Below are 14,930 nucleotides of genomic sequence, written 5' to 3'. Positions count from 1 at the left end.
GTGCGCAATTCTCAAAACACCCACAAGATGGTGGCCTTTATCGGTAAATCCGCTATTACAAAACCCATATCCGATTATGGTAAAATGCTTAAATATCGGGGAAAATATTGGTAAATCGATATGTCGCTTGAAACACTGTTATCATCCCTTACTTATATGTGGCTACAGGTAACAAGACTTTTTACAAGAACCGCCACAGACTGCATTACCCTCTTTCTGTGATGCAGACAGTAAAGTTTACCCAAGCTCACAATATTCATGTTTAATCTGTAATGCATTAAATGCATTTCTAAATATCAGACAGATAATTATAACTAGTGAAGAAAGACTTTAATAGTTTGGTAAAGTCACATTGACACAGTCTGCTCACAACAACACACAGCGAAATAATGGATTCATGATCACTCACAAATTATGATTATATATTTAGAATTGTATTTAGAGTAATAACATGAATTTATGACAGACCCAATAGCTACCATATACTAAAAAAATCTCCCTACCGCTGATACAAATGTCAGTTTTATTCTTTAAAACATACTATATTTTATAGCAGAAAAACACAGATGTTTAAGATAAAGAATGAATTATTTGATTTATGACAGCACAAGATTCTTCAGTCTTCAGATTCCCAACATGCCTTCAGTCACCTGACCTCCCAACAGGATGTTCCCGTCGCGCACACACTGAGACAGGCCCTCCGCTGAAACACACACAAACACCTCCAAACTCAATCGACAGTGTACAAGAACATGTACAGCACTGAATGTTTGTAAAGTACTGCTGTTTTCTGTCAACATCAAGCATTGAAAGGTAAATGAATGAATGTTGTCTCACGTTTCTGAGAGCGGATCCATGACGCTGCCTTCATGGCCACAAACTGCCACTCAACCTGGTCATCCTGATCTACATGCATATAACCAGATCAGAGCCAGAACGGTGGCCCACATTGACCCGTCCACCTGGAACACACAACTACGTTACACACACTGAACCAATCATGACGTACCTGAGGATATGACATCATATATGCCCCACCTGTGCTGGTCTGTGTTTGGTCACCTCACTCTCTGTCTTCCCAAACACGGCAGCAAGTGAGGCGTTCAGTTCCCAGCATCCCGAGGCCTTCTGAAGAGAGACCAGCTGGAGTAAAGGGTCCGTCTGGGGCTCAGGTTCTGCTGCAATACATACAGAGTTTAGGCAGAAATAAAGAAATTCAGGCAGCTTCTAAGGAACCCCCAAGCTTGATCTGCTGAATTTCAAACAATGCTGTAACTTCTCTCTTTCCCTTGGTAAACTGTATGCATGTATGTGTGTCAGTGTTAGAGTAGTTTAAGTGTTTAGTCTAGTTAATAAAGTCTTTTTCATGACACACGTAAAGTTGTCTGTGTTTCACGCTCATATACCGGAGTCCCTATTCATGCAGATCCTGACTACAGGCTCTGAGTAGTACTGTACAATAAGATTGTTTTTTTCCCATAACCTGGAAATTAACATTTCTTAGAATTAATAAACAATTAACACTGTGTGTTCACTTGACAACAGGTTCATTGATTGTAATATTGATTTTATTATATTAATTTTATTAACTGATCCAAATATTTATAATTAACTAGATAAAAAAGTTTGTCGAGACAAAAGTTGGCTTGAAAAAGCAGTCCAGAAAGTTTGAAGCAGTTTTAAAAGTTTTCAGTTTGAAAATTTCAGTTTTAGTTTAGTAATTTTGATAGAGAACTAGGGTGCTCTGTGTGGTTGCTAAGGTTTTGCTATGCGGTTGCTAGGGTACTCGGGGTGGTTGCTAGGGTATTGCTATGCGGTTGCTAAGATGTTGCTATGTGGTTGCTAGGGTATTGCTATGCGGTTGCTAGGGTGTTGCTATGCGGTTGCTAAGGTACTCAGGGAGGTTGCTAGGGTGTTGCTATGCGGTTGCTAAGGTACTCGGGTGGTCGCTAGGGTGTTGCTATGCGGTTGCTAAGGTACTCAGGGTGGTTGCTAGGGTGTTGCTATGCGGTTGCTAAGGTACTCGGGGTGGTCGCTAGGGTGTTGCTATGCGGTTGCTAAGGTACTCAGGGTGGTTGCTAGGGTGTTGCTATGCGGTTGCTAAGGTACTCGGGGTGGTCGCTAGGGTGTTGCTATGCGGTTGCTAGGGTATTCGGGGTGGTTGCTAGGGTACTCGGGGTGGTTGATGGGGTGTTGCTAGATTTAGTTTGATAGATAGATAGATAGATGGATAGATGAGTTTATGAGTTTGAATGGATTAGAAACAGTACATAGAATGGCACTTGAGTCTAATTGAGTTTTTGAGTCTAATGGGCTTCCGTAGTTTAAATTTGAATTTTGACAGTTGGAGTTTGAACAGTCTTGGATCATTTGAACATTCCGTCAATGAAAGTCAATGGGATTTTTCCGAGCTTTAACAGTCTTTTTTAGGAAAACCGTAAGTCCGATCAGTTAGAAAAGATATAGCACACTAAGTCAGAACAGTCTGAAGGTCTGACCCGAGTTTGGAGTATGTAGAGTTAAAGCTCTAGGAGGAGTTAGAGTTGGAAATTTTAGTCTCAGAAGAAAATAGCATAACAGTAAGTTGGCTTTTTCAAGCCAACTTAATTATAACTAGTTAAATAAATAAATAAAAAATCTAACTCTATACACATCTTTATCCAGAGAGTTTTCTCAATAAAATGCTTCATTTGATGAAAACCAAATAACTGATGGGAAGGTAACCCAAACTTTACTTGCAAGTGTTGAGCTTATAAGTGTTTTGTTATTTCCTGATTCGTAAAGTCTTTGTCTTGCATAAAACAAAGCAGATTCTGCTCTCTTGAGTTAACAGCTGGTCAAGTGCCAATCTAGTGGCTATCAGCTCTCAATGCAGCATTTTACTAGGAGTTATTTTAAATTTCCTCTAATTTAGACTGCAAATACAACTGTCTCTCTAAAGCTGCATGTTGGCATTTCAGACAATGCAAAATTTCATGACTTTTCAAAAGTGATTCATTAGTGGCACTAAACCCAACATTACAGGAATAATATATGAATTATCCCTATGTGCACAGGGATTAGTATTATCTGGGAACCTCTAGTCATTTGTAATAACATGTCTGTGATTTGTAAAGTATAGATAAAACGGTATCGGTATTTATCGATGGTATGTCTTAATCGATAATGATAGAAAAAATGTTCTATATAACTCTAGATATAATTTCACTTAAATGCATTAAAATGTAAACAGACATGAAGTTCTGTTGCATGAACAACTCTCAAGCTCGCTCCGTCCCAAACAGACCCGCTTCGAGTTGACACGCAAACAAGTTGCTGTGGAGTTTCAGTTGCGCAATCGCTGAGATGGTCCTCACTGCAGAACACAAGATCCAAGGGGTGGGGTCCTGGACTCCTCCCACTTTACATAGCTCCTAAACCTACCCAAGTCTGTGCCCTGGTCTAAACTTACCATCTCCACCCCCTGGTTCTTAGATCCAACTCCTCACACTTTAACATATACCTTAACCTACCTGACTCCGCCCCCTGGATCTCGAGTGTTCTGCAGTGAGGGGCTTACTGTAAAAAAGTACATGTCAGCTTGTCAGTGTGGCAGTTTCAATGGTTTCCTTTGCCGTCTTACAGTTGATCTACTTCAAAGTTCATCTTGAGAGAGCAGTTGTCATGTCGGTATAAACAGCTGCAATTTTCAACCACACACAGTATCTTTATTTCTGTTGCAAATATTCAAATGATCACAGACGTACTGAGATAAAAGTTTATAGTTCAGATATAAATTTATCGATTACGTTGTTTCACCACCAGGTGGCGACAAGTGACTGTTAAAAAATGTATTTGAATCTTCATTCAGCAGTTTCTTTCAAATACATTTTTTTAAAGATTATTTCAAATATATTTAATATTTAATACAATTTTTCCTTTTTTTTTTGTCAGAACTGCTAGTAAATTGCATGTTATTTCATTTAGTTGTCATTCCGAATTGTGATCTCAGTTTAAAACAAACAAAAAAGTTTCTCTATTTATCCAGAAGTGTGCAGCTTTAAGTTTCTTTAACACTTATTTAATTTTCATATAAAATATAATAAAGATTTGTTTACATTTTATTTGACTTTGTTTTAAAATTATTTGTTGTGTGCCTTAATTAGAAATGCATTGGTTAAATTCAAACATTTTTTTTTTCAACTGAAATTTTTTCCAATAATTATCGAGACCGATCAATATGAAACATTATATTGTGATCATTTTTTTAGTTGTTTTCTGAATCTGAACTGGATGTGTTGATTTACCCAGATGTGACACAGAATCACATTCAACCATCATTCTGCAGTCTGGAGACATGCCAAAACCAACCCAAGAGTGACATTCAGAAAATGACGATTAGATTCATATAAAAAATAAAAAGAAGCTTAGTGAAGTATATCTTGTTTCACACAATATAGAGAATTAAATGCCATTTGAGGAGCTGTCTTTGCAAAACAATCATTCAAATAGTGACATTCAGATATGGAGAAAAAGAAAATTAGATGTAAAAACATATTAAAAAAAAGTGAAGTACCTATTGGCGGTGTCCAAATACTACGCCCACCAGAATGAAATATCTTGGGAGCCGCACTTTCTAAGAATACAGAGAGAAACTGATATGAGTGTATATGCTAAAACAATCATTCAAACAGTTAAATTCAGATATTGGAGAAAAGTAAAGTTGAGTGAAGTGTTTGTGGGTTGCCTGTTGTATTACCCTCACGCAATACACAATGATCCATGGGAGCGTCCATTGCTGAGAATAGAGAGAAAAGCACATGTATAAGAATAACAGACACTAAAAACACATGAAACAAAATCAAAACCCACTCGCTCCAAAAGCTGTAAAGTTGGTTGTGTGACCCTTCTTAATTTTTTTGTTATTGTTTTTGAGTGATTACCTTTATGCATTGGTATTGAACAAACACCTGGCTGTCTTTGTGTCACATCACATCTTATTATATGAGCATTTACAGAAAATTCAAAGGGCCTCATCAGTGCTTAATTGGTAAGTGAATAATTGCCAGATCAAAAATGGCAATTAAAAGGCGCTGTGACCAACGGTGACCATGCAATTGAAGTTTTCCTGGAACATGCAGAGCATCATTCACAAGTTTATGTGTGGCCCGGACTACTTTCCACGCAAAACTTGGTATTTATCAATATGGACGTAAGTGGTGGCAAAGATTAAATCTCACGTCAAGTCTCAGCTCGTGTACTCAAGTTTTTGAGTAAGTGTGAACAGCATTTAATGTCTGGTGGAGAATTGTTATGAGAGAATTTTGTTTATTTGATTATTTTTCTGACCGAAGAAAACCGAAGCTCATTAATCGGAGACTAACCATTAAGAATACAATCTCAAATTAAAATAAATTACAATAGATTCGTTTCTGTGACACATTTTTTTCAGGGCTTTATTTAGATTTATGCGCAAATAACAGCATAAACTCATACGCACCACAGCGCTTTGTGAACCGAGAATAAACAGAAACCAAGTAGCCTATAAGGGATAAAATTTACACAAAATATATTGCACTTAATTAACAGTTAACAAAATGAAAAAAAAAAGTGCATCAAGTTATTGTCAGAGAACAAGGAGATAACGATGAATCTGGGTTTCTATTTCATCAAATCTAATTTAATGGTGATTTTTTATTTTCTGAAACACGGCCCATTAAGATTACATACAGCCCTTTACATTTGGCTCCCTGCTGCTACCCTTTTGCTCACATTAAGCCTCATCATCTATATATTTTTTCTGTGGACAAGAGTAAAACACGGCCCATCACTTGTCACTTGTACGAGTAAAAACAGTAGCTTGTCCGGAAAAAAAGTTTGGGTTTTTTTGTGGTAGAAATATAAATTTGTTCTGAATCAATATCCTTTCAGAATATTGCAGCTTTGACATATGTAAATCATATATTTTTGATTGATTACAACTGCAGTTAAATAATGTTATGGGATAGTTTTAAATACTTTTTGAAAATACAAATATGAAATGTTGGAGGGGAAATTAACATTTTAAAAACTAAACCACCAGTAGGTGGCGTCAAGTAACCGTCTTATTGAGTGGGTCATTGATGCATTCATTCAAATGGCTGATTCATTCAAGAATGAGGCAATTGTTTATGAATGGGTCCATTGAATCTTTGACCCAACCGATTTGTTCAAAACGCTGAATCATTCAGTAATGAAAACAAGGCTGAGTGTTGCGCACTGGTTCTGCTGTGATCTTTGTTTGAAACTATTTTTGCTGATAAAATAGTTCAAAAACATTAAATGTTCCTTCTAAAATGTAAGTGGCTTAATATTAACTACTTGTTAATTTAGCTGTTGAAATCAGTGTCACGTTTTTAATCGTGAGCCTATTTAGGAAAACAGCATTTTTGGTTTTGTGGTTTTGCTTACCAGTATAGTTATAAAAACTCCACATTTTGAATTTTCACCACAGTATGTTTAACTAAGTTTCTTTTTGTATGTGCTTCGCTCATGTTTCCATTTCTCCTTGAGATGGTGCACGAGCCTCAACAGCGCAACCTTGATATCGTCAGTCCATACAGCCTATTATTATCCACTATTGATCGCCACTTACACTAAATGTGATAAAATCAGTCACACTCGCGTTTTGGTGATTCTCAAGTTGTTGTTTTTTTGTTGTTGTTTGTTTGTTTTTTGGTATTGACGTTTTAATCAGGTCCTTGTCTGGTCGGGAAAGTAATGTTCAAGCTCCTGGCATGTTAATCGAGACTTTGTCTGACAAAATCACCATACACATAAGATAGACATTTGCTGCGATTTTGCACCGGCCAGAAGCAATTACCAAACTGGTTCCGTGTGCGTATCACACCAATGTACATATTTTGTGACAGCAAATCAAAGTTATTAATTATTTAGGCTTTATTCAAAATAAACTGGTAGTATTCTTTTTCTTCAAAACTATCTAAAAAACTTAATGCCAATAGAAATGAAATTTAATGCTTTTCAATGCCATTTCAGGCCTTAATTTTCGCAAAATCCATCCACTTTTTAATGCCCCGCGGACACCCTGTGAATGGTGTTTATTGACAATCAGCAGGTTTAAACAGGAATGCAGGTAAGTAAACAGGATATTTAGATGTGTTGGATGATGATGAGTTACTGAAAGCAGTCTTTGTCTTACTGGTGTTGATATTGTAGATGGATGGAAGATGGATGGAAGCACACAGACTCAACACAGTTCTCACACGAAGACAAGGAGTAGACACTGGAGAATAGAGACGGGCAAGTACCAGGAGATGTAGGAGAGGATCGTAGGAAAAGACCATTACGTGCAAACGAGACAGGACACTGGAGTGAGGTGAGGTGTGTGCTTACATGCTGCTTGTGTGATGAGGTGATGACGATCAGGTACAGGTGATTGATGAGTGTGAGCAGGTGAGCTGAAGGAGGGATGATGGGAAATGGGGTTATGATGGGAAATGGAGTTCAGGGAAGGTGAGACAGATGCTGACCGTGATAGTACTCCCCCTCCCGGTAGGTATGTCCTTGTGCCTAGATAGAACAACCAGGGAGGGGGGCGCCCTGGAGACCTTACAGGCTGGTGAGAGTGGAGGTGCACTCATAGGGGTCAGGGGCTGGAGCCATCACTGGACTCTGGACGGGGACTGGAGCCATCACTGAACTCTGGTCGGGGGCTGGAGCCATCACTGGACTCTGGTCGGGGGCTGGAGCCATCACTGGACTCTGGACGGGGACTGGAGCCATCACTGGACTCTGGTCGGGGACTGGAGCATCACTAAACTCTGGTCGGGGGCTGGAGCCATCAAAATCAAATCAAATCACTGGACTCTGGTTGGGAACTGGAGCCATCACTGGACTCTGGTCGGGGGCTGGAGCCATCTCTGGACTCTGGTCGGGGGCTGGAGCCATCACTGGACTCTGGTCGGGGGCTGGAGCCATCACTGGACTCTGGTTGGGGGCTGGAGCTATGTCTGGACTCTGGTCGGGGGCTGGAGCCATCACTGGACTCTGGTCGGGGACTGGAGCCATCACTAAACTCTGGTTGGGGGCTGGAGCCATCACTGGACTCTGGTTGGGGGCTGGAGCCATCAAAATCAAATCAAATCACTGGACTCTGGTCGGGGACTAGAGCCATTACTGGACTCTGGTCGGGGCTGGAGCCATCTCTGGACTCTGGTCGGGGGCTGGAGCCATCACTGGACTCTGGTCGGGGACTGGAGCCATCACTAAACTCTGGTCGGGGGCTGGAGCCATCTCTGGACTCTGGTCAGGGGCTGGAGCCATCACTGGACTCTGGTCGGGGGCTGGAGCCATCACTGGACTCTGGTCGGGGGCTGGAGCCATCACTGGACTCTGGTCGGGGACTGGAGCCATCACTAAACTCTGGTCGGGGGCTGGAGCCATCACTGGACTCTGGTCGGGGGCTGGAGCCATCACTGGACTCTGGTCGGGGGCTGGAGCCATCACTGGACTCTGGTCGGGGGCTGGAGCCATCACTGGACTCTGGTCGGGGGCTGGAGCCATCTCTGGACTCTGGTCGGGGGCTGGAGCCATCTCTGGACTCTGGTCGGGGGCTGGAGCCATCTCTGGACTCTGGTCGGGGGCTGGAGCCATCTCTGGATTCTGGTCGGGGGCTGGAGCCATCTCTGGACTCTGGTCGGGGGCTGGAGCCATCATTGGACTCTGGTCGGGGGCTGGAGCCATCTCTGGACTCTGGTCGGGGGCTGGAGCCATCTCTGGACTCTGGTCGGGGGCTGGAGCCATCACTGTACTCTGGTCGGGGGCTGGAGCCATCACTGGACTCTCGTCGGGAGCTGGAGCCATCTCTGGACTCTGGTCGGGGGCTGGAGCCATCTCTGAAAGCCAACACTGGAGCGGATTCAGGGGCTGGAGAAGACTTTGGAGTAGACCAAAAGGCTTAAACCATCTTAGCTGAGGATACAGGAGTGGCAGTCATCTTGTAACGGGAGTTCTGAATGGTGGACATCCTAAGATGAGGATCTTGTGCGGTTGGAAAGCTCTCCAAACATATGTTGATCGCCTCTCTCCAGTCCAGCCCATCTTGACTGGGGAGTAATCCTGTACAATGCCTTGATGGTCGTGTCATCCAAGGAACTGTCTTGAACAAGACAACAGAATTCTCCGGTGAAGGTAAATAGATCGTTGCTGGATTGTTTTATGCACTTTTGTTACCTAATTTTCCTTGCATGCATATTGAGGACATTATCATTTATTTAAGAACAGTTGTTTGACATTCACTTTTTTAAAGTGCATAATTTTTCATTTCATTTGAATAAAAGATGCTTGATTTGGTTTGTATTTGCTTATTGCGCTCGCTTGCGCTCTCTTGCCGGCATAGCAGACAATACAGTACTTTTTTCCCTCTAACATTAAGTATTGCGTTTAGAATTCGAATATAATTTGAATTTTGCTAATATTTCAGAAAGAATTTCGAATTTAGCTTTTCAGCCATTTTGACAGCCCTAGTGGATACTGAACTTCAGAATCACAGATTCTACGTCTTGAAAGTATGACCAATATAAGAATTTTCACTGGAAAATATCATCTGAACAAGTAACATGTCTGCCACTTTTGTGTCGTAGGTCGTCATTGTAAATGAGAACTGGTTCTCAATTGACTAACCTGGTTAAATAAAGGTTAATAATAATAATAATAATAATATTGTTCTGACCAAAAGAGGAAAAAAGCATTAGGCCTACAATAAATCGCGCTGCCAATGATGATTAAATCTAACGATCGCTTAGCTCGGATCATGCCAAACCGTGCAAATTATTATTACTGTTATATTGTTCTCAAATTGTTAATGTTAACAACATCAGCATTGCGTGACTGTGTATTTAGTGTATATTAGCGTTACCTGTAGATTTAAATTTCTGTATCCACTCCACAGTCCAAAGTCTTTTGCTTTCTGACCACGAGTGAATCTCCAGTTGTCACTGATGATTGTCATTTGGATCTCTCTGGATTACAATCCGCCATCAAAATTATAAGTTTAATTATTTGAAATGCTGTGGAAAAGGTTATAAATGATCCGCTACCAGCAGCATCCTCACGTGATAAAGCCGACTAGCCTGAATGGGACTCCTTCTTCCTTTCTGTTTACGGACGTGATGTAATGACGCACAGACGAACTGCTGCATGCTCGAATTTCCCGTGGAAATCCACCAGGTCGCTCTTATTATAAAACATTATTACAAGCTTACAGTTGTGAATCGAGCTAAGATAAGGAGATAGTTTTGAACACTGGCTGGTTATGTACTTGTTCAAAAGTTGATTTTGGATCATTTTTTACCAAAAAACGTTACAGACTGCAGCTTTAAATATAGTGCACATACAGAACATTTCAGGCTTCTGTTAATATTTCTATGTGTGCAATTTTTTTTAAATACCCCTCACTTAGGAATTGATTATCTCTGGACCAGAAAGAAAGCTGAAGTTTTCACAGGTATACAGCAAGTCCTCAATGAGATTCTGCTGCTCACAGAAATAGAGCTGCTAGAAATCTGGGTAAAAGCTTTATTCATGTGCTTGGAGAAATATACAGATGTAATAAAAGCATAACAAATAATAAACATTCAAAATATACTACAGATTTTACATCTGTAAAAATCCTATATGCTCCCCCACCAGGGACATTCAACCCCAAAATGAGGGTTTTTTCATTTTATTTTTATTGAACAAACAAAATGTTGTGTGCTGTGACACAAAGACAGCCACTGTGGTTAGACCAGGGGAAAAGTTTTGCATTACCAATAAATAGAGGTCATCGCTCAAAAAACTAAAGAAAATTAAAAATCCACTGGACCACTTGAGTTTGACTGACCCACATAAGAGGTTAAAGGATTAGTACACTTTTAAAACGAAAATTTGAATACGGAAGGTGGTCTGGTGGATACTAGGTATTTTTAACTTGTTAAATATTGGATTATTTATTTTTTACACAAACGCATCGCTTCGCTTCAGAAGGCCTTTATTAACCCCCCAGAGCCATGTGGAGCACAGGTTTATGATGGATGGATGTGGATGGAGACACTTGTCAGGATATTTATTAATATATCTCTGATTGTGTTCATCAGAAAGAAGAAAGTCATATATACCTAGGATGGCTTTAGGGTGAGTAAAGCTTGGGCTAATTTGAAAGTGAACTAATCCCTTTAAGAAGAAAGAAGAGTGTGTATTATTTCTTACCGTGCATTCTCATACCGCCACCGCCACTGCGACTGCGATTGCCTAAACCCGCTACAAAAATTTGGGGCATTCCTAATAAAACAATTTAATATCATATGTTGATGATGTGAGCACACTGATATTAAACTATCATGTGATAGGAAACTGATTATGAAATCTGACTTCTAAAGAGTCCTGATCCCGGAGACAATTTAGTTCCCACACACACATCTGGAAGTTTCTAGCAAAGCTACTTTAAGGCAAGCCTCCATGCAAAAAAAGTGTAATAATTTCTAATGGATGTCAATGGAGGAGAGGCTTTACTTCGCTGAATAAACTGCTTTTGTGGGAAATAGTACGATTCAGTTCTCATTCATTTCTATGGTATATGCAAACAGTAATAGACTACTGCACAACTCTGAACGAAATTCAATAATATCAAGGCTGTAATGTGATTGGTTATCAAGGCACACTTGATCCCCGGGATCTGGACTGTCCTGCTCTAAACACACACACAGAAACTGTGAACTCACTCCGTACTGACACACTCTGTACTGGCACTCTCCTCTGCAGCAGAGGCCCTGTGATGGTCTGTTTGCCGTCTTTATTGACGCCGATGAAGGCTGTATGAACGCTGCTCACTCCTGTCTGAACACTGAGCTCCACGATCCTGCTCCGGACGGCCTCCGCTTCTGCTCTCCCAGCCCACATTTCCAGCTCCAGAGAACGGATCACAGACCGGGCCGCCAGCTGGTGAATCATCCGTCTGCAACAAACACACACCTGTCAGATATACAGCCTGGAGGCTAGTGAACGTGATGTCATATGGTGGCACTAACTAACATACTATGGTCATTAAATGGCTTTAATGAGGTAAATGTAACATTACGTGACATTTTACTCAAGCTGTTTTTTAATTGACCTCTTTCCATGGGTGAAACACTTAATAAGCCTTTATCTGACAGAGATCTGCTGTGCTCTAAATCACTCACAAATCTTATGATAATTTGATAATCTCCATTCAGTTTCACACAATATGAGTTGTTTTCATGCCTTTTGCACAACATTGCACCATTTCATGCTTTTCATCTTCAGAAAGATCTTTCTTCCTCCCCATATTGCATGAGAACTGTGACTTGCTTAATAATGTGGAACAACCTCTAAGTAGGGTTTTCCATGGATCTGGCAAATTATTTTGTCTGAGATTGATACCAGTTATCTAAAAAGACATGAATAAATAAACAAACAAACATTTTCTTAGAAAAACTAAAATCTGAACGTTTATTCTACTGAAATCTTACTGATATATCACTTGCACAATAATTTGGAACGCGGTGTATTAAAGTTTAATGTTTTGACAGCGCATAAGAAGTCTTGGTAATAAAATGTTGTGTGCGTGTGTGTGTGTGTAAGTGTGTGTAATACCCTGTGTCTTCAGTTGGTTTAAGAGCAAACTGGAGCTGGTTAGTCACTGGTTGATCTTTCAGCTTGTATTTCAAAGTTACTGCTCCTTCTGCCGTTCCTGAACTCTATGACGAGGGAGAGAAACAGAAAGTAGCATGAGCATTTGATGATTTTACACAGCTCTTCAACTACTTTTTTTACAAGGGCCAGTGTCGTGTCACATCTGGGTTAGGACAAGCTATCAGGCAGCGCAGCAAATTTTCTTAATCACGTATTTTACCCTTGTTAAAGGTGCCCTCGAATGAAAAATTGAATTTATCTCGGCATAGTTGAATAACAAGAGTTCAGTACATGGAAATGACATACAGTGAGTCTCAAACTCCATTGTTTCCTCCTTCTTATATAAATCTCATTTGTTTAAAAGACCTCCAGAAGAACATGGCGGAATCTCAACATAACACTGACTGTTACGTAACAGTCGGGATCATTAATATGTACGCCCCCAATATTTGCATATGCCAGCCCATGTTCAAGGCATTAGACAAGGGCTGGCAGTAGTAACTTCTGGATCTGTTCACAGCTGAATCATCAGACTAGGTAAGCAAGCGAGGACAATAGCAAAAAAGGGCAGATGGAGCAATAATAACTGACATGATCCATGATATCATGATATTTTTAGTGATATTTGTAAATTGTCTTTCTAAATGTTTCGTTAGCATGTTGCTAATGTACTGTTAAATGTGGTTAAAGTTACCATCGTTTCTTACTGTATTCACGGAGACAAGAGCCATCACTATTTTCATTATTAAACACTTGCAGTCTGTATAATTCATAAACACAACTTCATTCTTTATAAATCTCTCCAACAGTGTAGCATTAGCCGTTAGCCACGGAGCACAGCCTCAAACTCATAGAGAATCAAACGTTAACATCCAAAATAAATACTTTACTCACATGATTCCGAAGCATGCATGCAGCATGCATGACGAACATCTTGTAAAGATCCATTTGAGGGTTATATTAGCTGTGTGAACTTTGTAAATGCGCCTGTAATATAGTCGAGAGCTCGTGTTGGCAGGGAGTGTGACGCGATTTAAAGGGGCGGCGCTGAGTGTAAATCAGTGCATTGTTAATGATGCCCCAAAATAGGCAGTTAAAAAAATTTATTTAAAAAAATCTATGGGGTATTTTGAGCTTAGACTTATATTACATCTTGTGAAAAAGCATTCTTGGGCACCTTTAAAGAAGCCCTTGGTTTAAACTGTGGCTCTGGTCTCCAAAAGCCTTTTAAAGTAATCCATTAAAAAACTTTGACCTGTCCTTTCAGCTGAGCGTAGATGAGCGCCCTCTGACCCTGGAACAGTGTATTAATGGGTGGGGACAGCATGTCCACCGTAACACCCTCAGGAACAGACCAATCCACAGAGATACTATCCACAGCCGGTTGAAGAGCAAATCTGAGCGACTGCATCACCTGACAGAGAAGGACAAGAAGAAAGAGTGGTAAATAAAAACCCTGAAAATCTTGTTCTGATTCTGTCGACAGCAGATCTTACTTTGGGCTGCATGCGGTCAGTGCCTGTGATGAACTGAGCGTGACCAGAACCTTCTCTGGCCATTCCTGTGATGAGAGCCGTACTCGCACCCTCACCCATCCCGAAGGAGAAACACCTGAAGACACATGACCGACTGGCATGAACTACTAAACCTTGAGATAAGCGCAGTGATATCAGTAAATGAGGACAAGTGAGATGTGTACGCCCACCTGTGAGAGTTAATGTGACTTTTCACCAGGTCCAGCACTTCTTTAGTGTTCCCAACCTCTCCATCAGTGAAGATGAACAGCTGAGAGAGAATCAGTGTCAGGCTCAGAAAAATACCTCACCGATGTTACGAAGAAATAGTGGTGAATAATTAGTAAGTTTGGCTGTACCTGTCGGGGGTGATCAGGGTAACAGGGCTGACTGTAGATGTGTTTCAGAGGCTCAAGGATCTCAGTGCCGCCCATGTCTGCCTTCATGTTCCTTACTCTATTTAGAGCCTCTTCCATCGTGTCCTCGCTGTACACAACACTCTGACTGCAACGACACACACCACAGACTCTCACAAAACCAGCGCTAAAATACATGAGATCATTCCTGAAGAACAACTAACATCTGATTACTGACGGGAAGAAGGACTCAAAGCCAGAGCCGAATCCATAGATGTTGAAGTAGCATCCCATGGGAAGACTCTTCAGAAGCAGCAGCAACGTGTCCTAGAGAGACATGTATAGTGAGTACAGTAGAGACATGTACAGCGAGTACAGTAGAGACATG

At 40.7% G+C, this 14,930-nt stretch overlaps 1 pseudogene; it reads right to left on the bottom strand.

Moving 5' to 3' along the window:
- Window positions 1-308: 308 nt before the first annotated feature.
- LOC125243370 overlaps window positions 309-14,930 on the bottom strand; it is a 31,076-nt pseudogene continuing 16,454 nt past the window's right edge.

The sequence above is a fragment of the Megalobrama amblycephala genome, linkage group LG1, assembly GCF_018812025.1.
Source record: "Megalobrama amblycephala isolate DHTTF-2021 linkage group LG1, ASM1881202v1, whole genome shotgun sequence".
NCBI classification, from domain to species: domain Eukaryota; kingdom Metazoa; phylum Chordata; class Actinopteri; order Cypriniformes; family Xenocyprididae; genus Megalobrama; species Megalobrama amblycephala.
The sequence above is the reverse complement of the archived record's forward strand: the minus strand, read 5'-3'. Positions and strand labels throughout refer to the sequence as shown.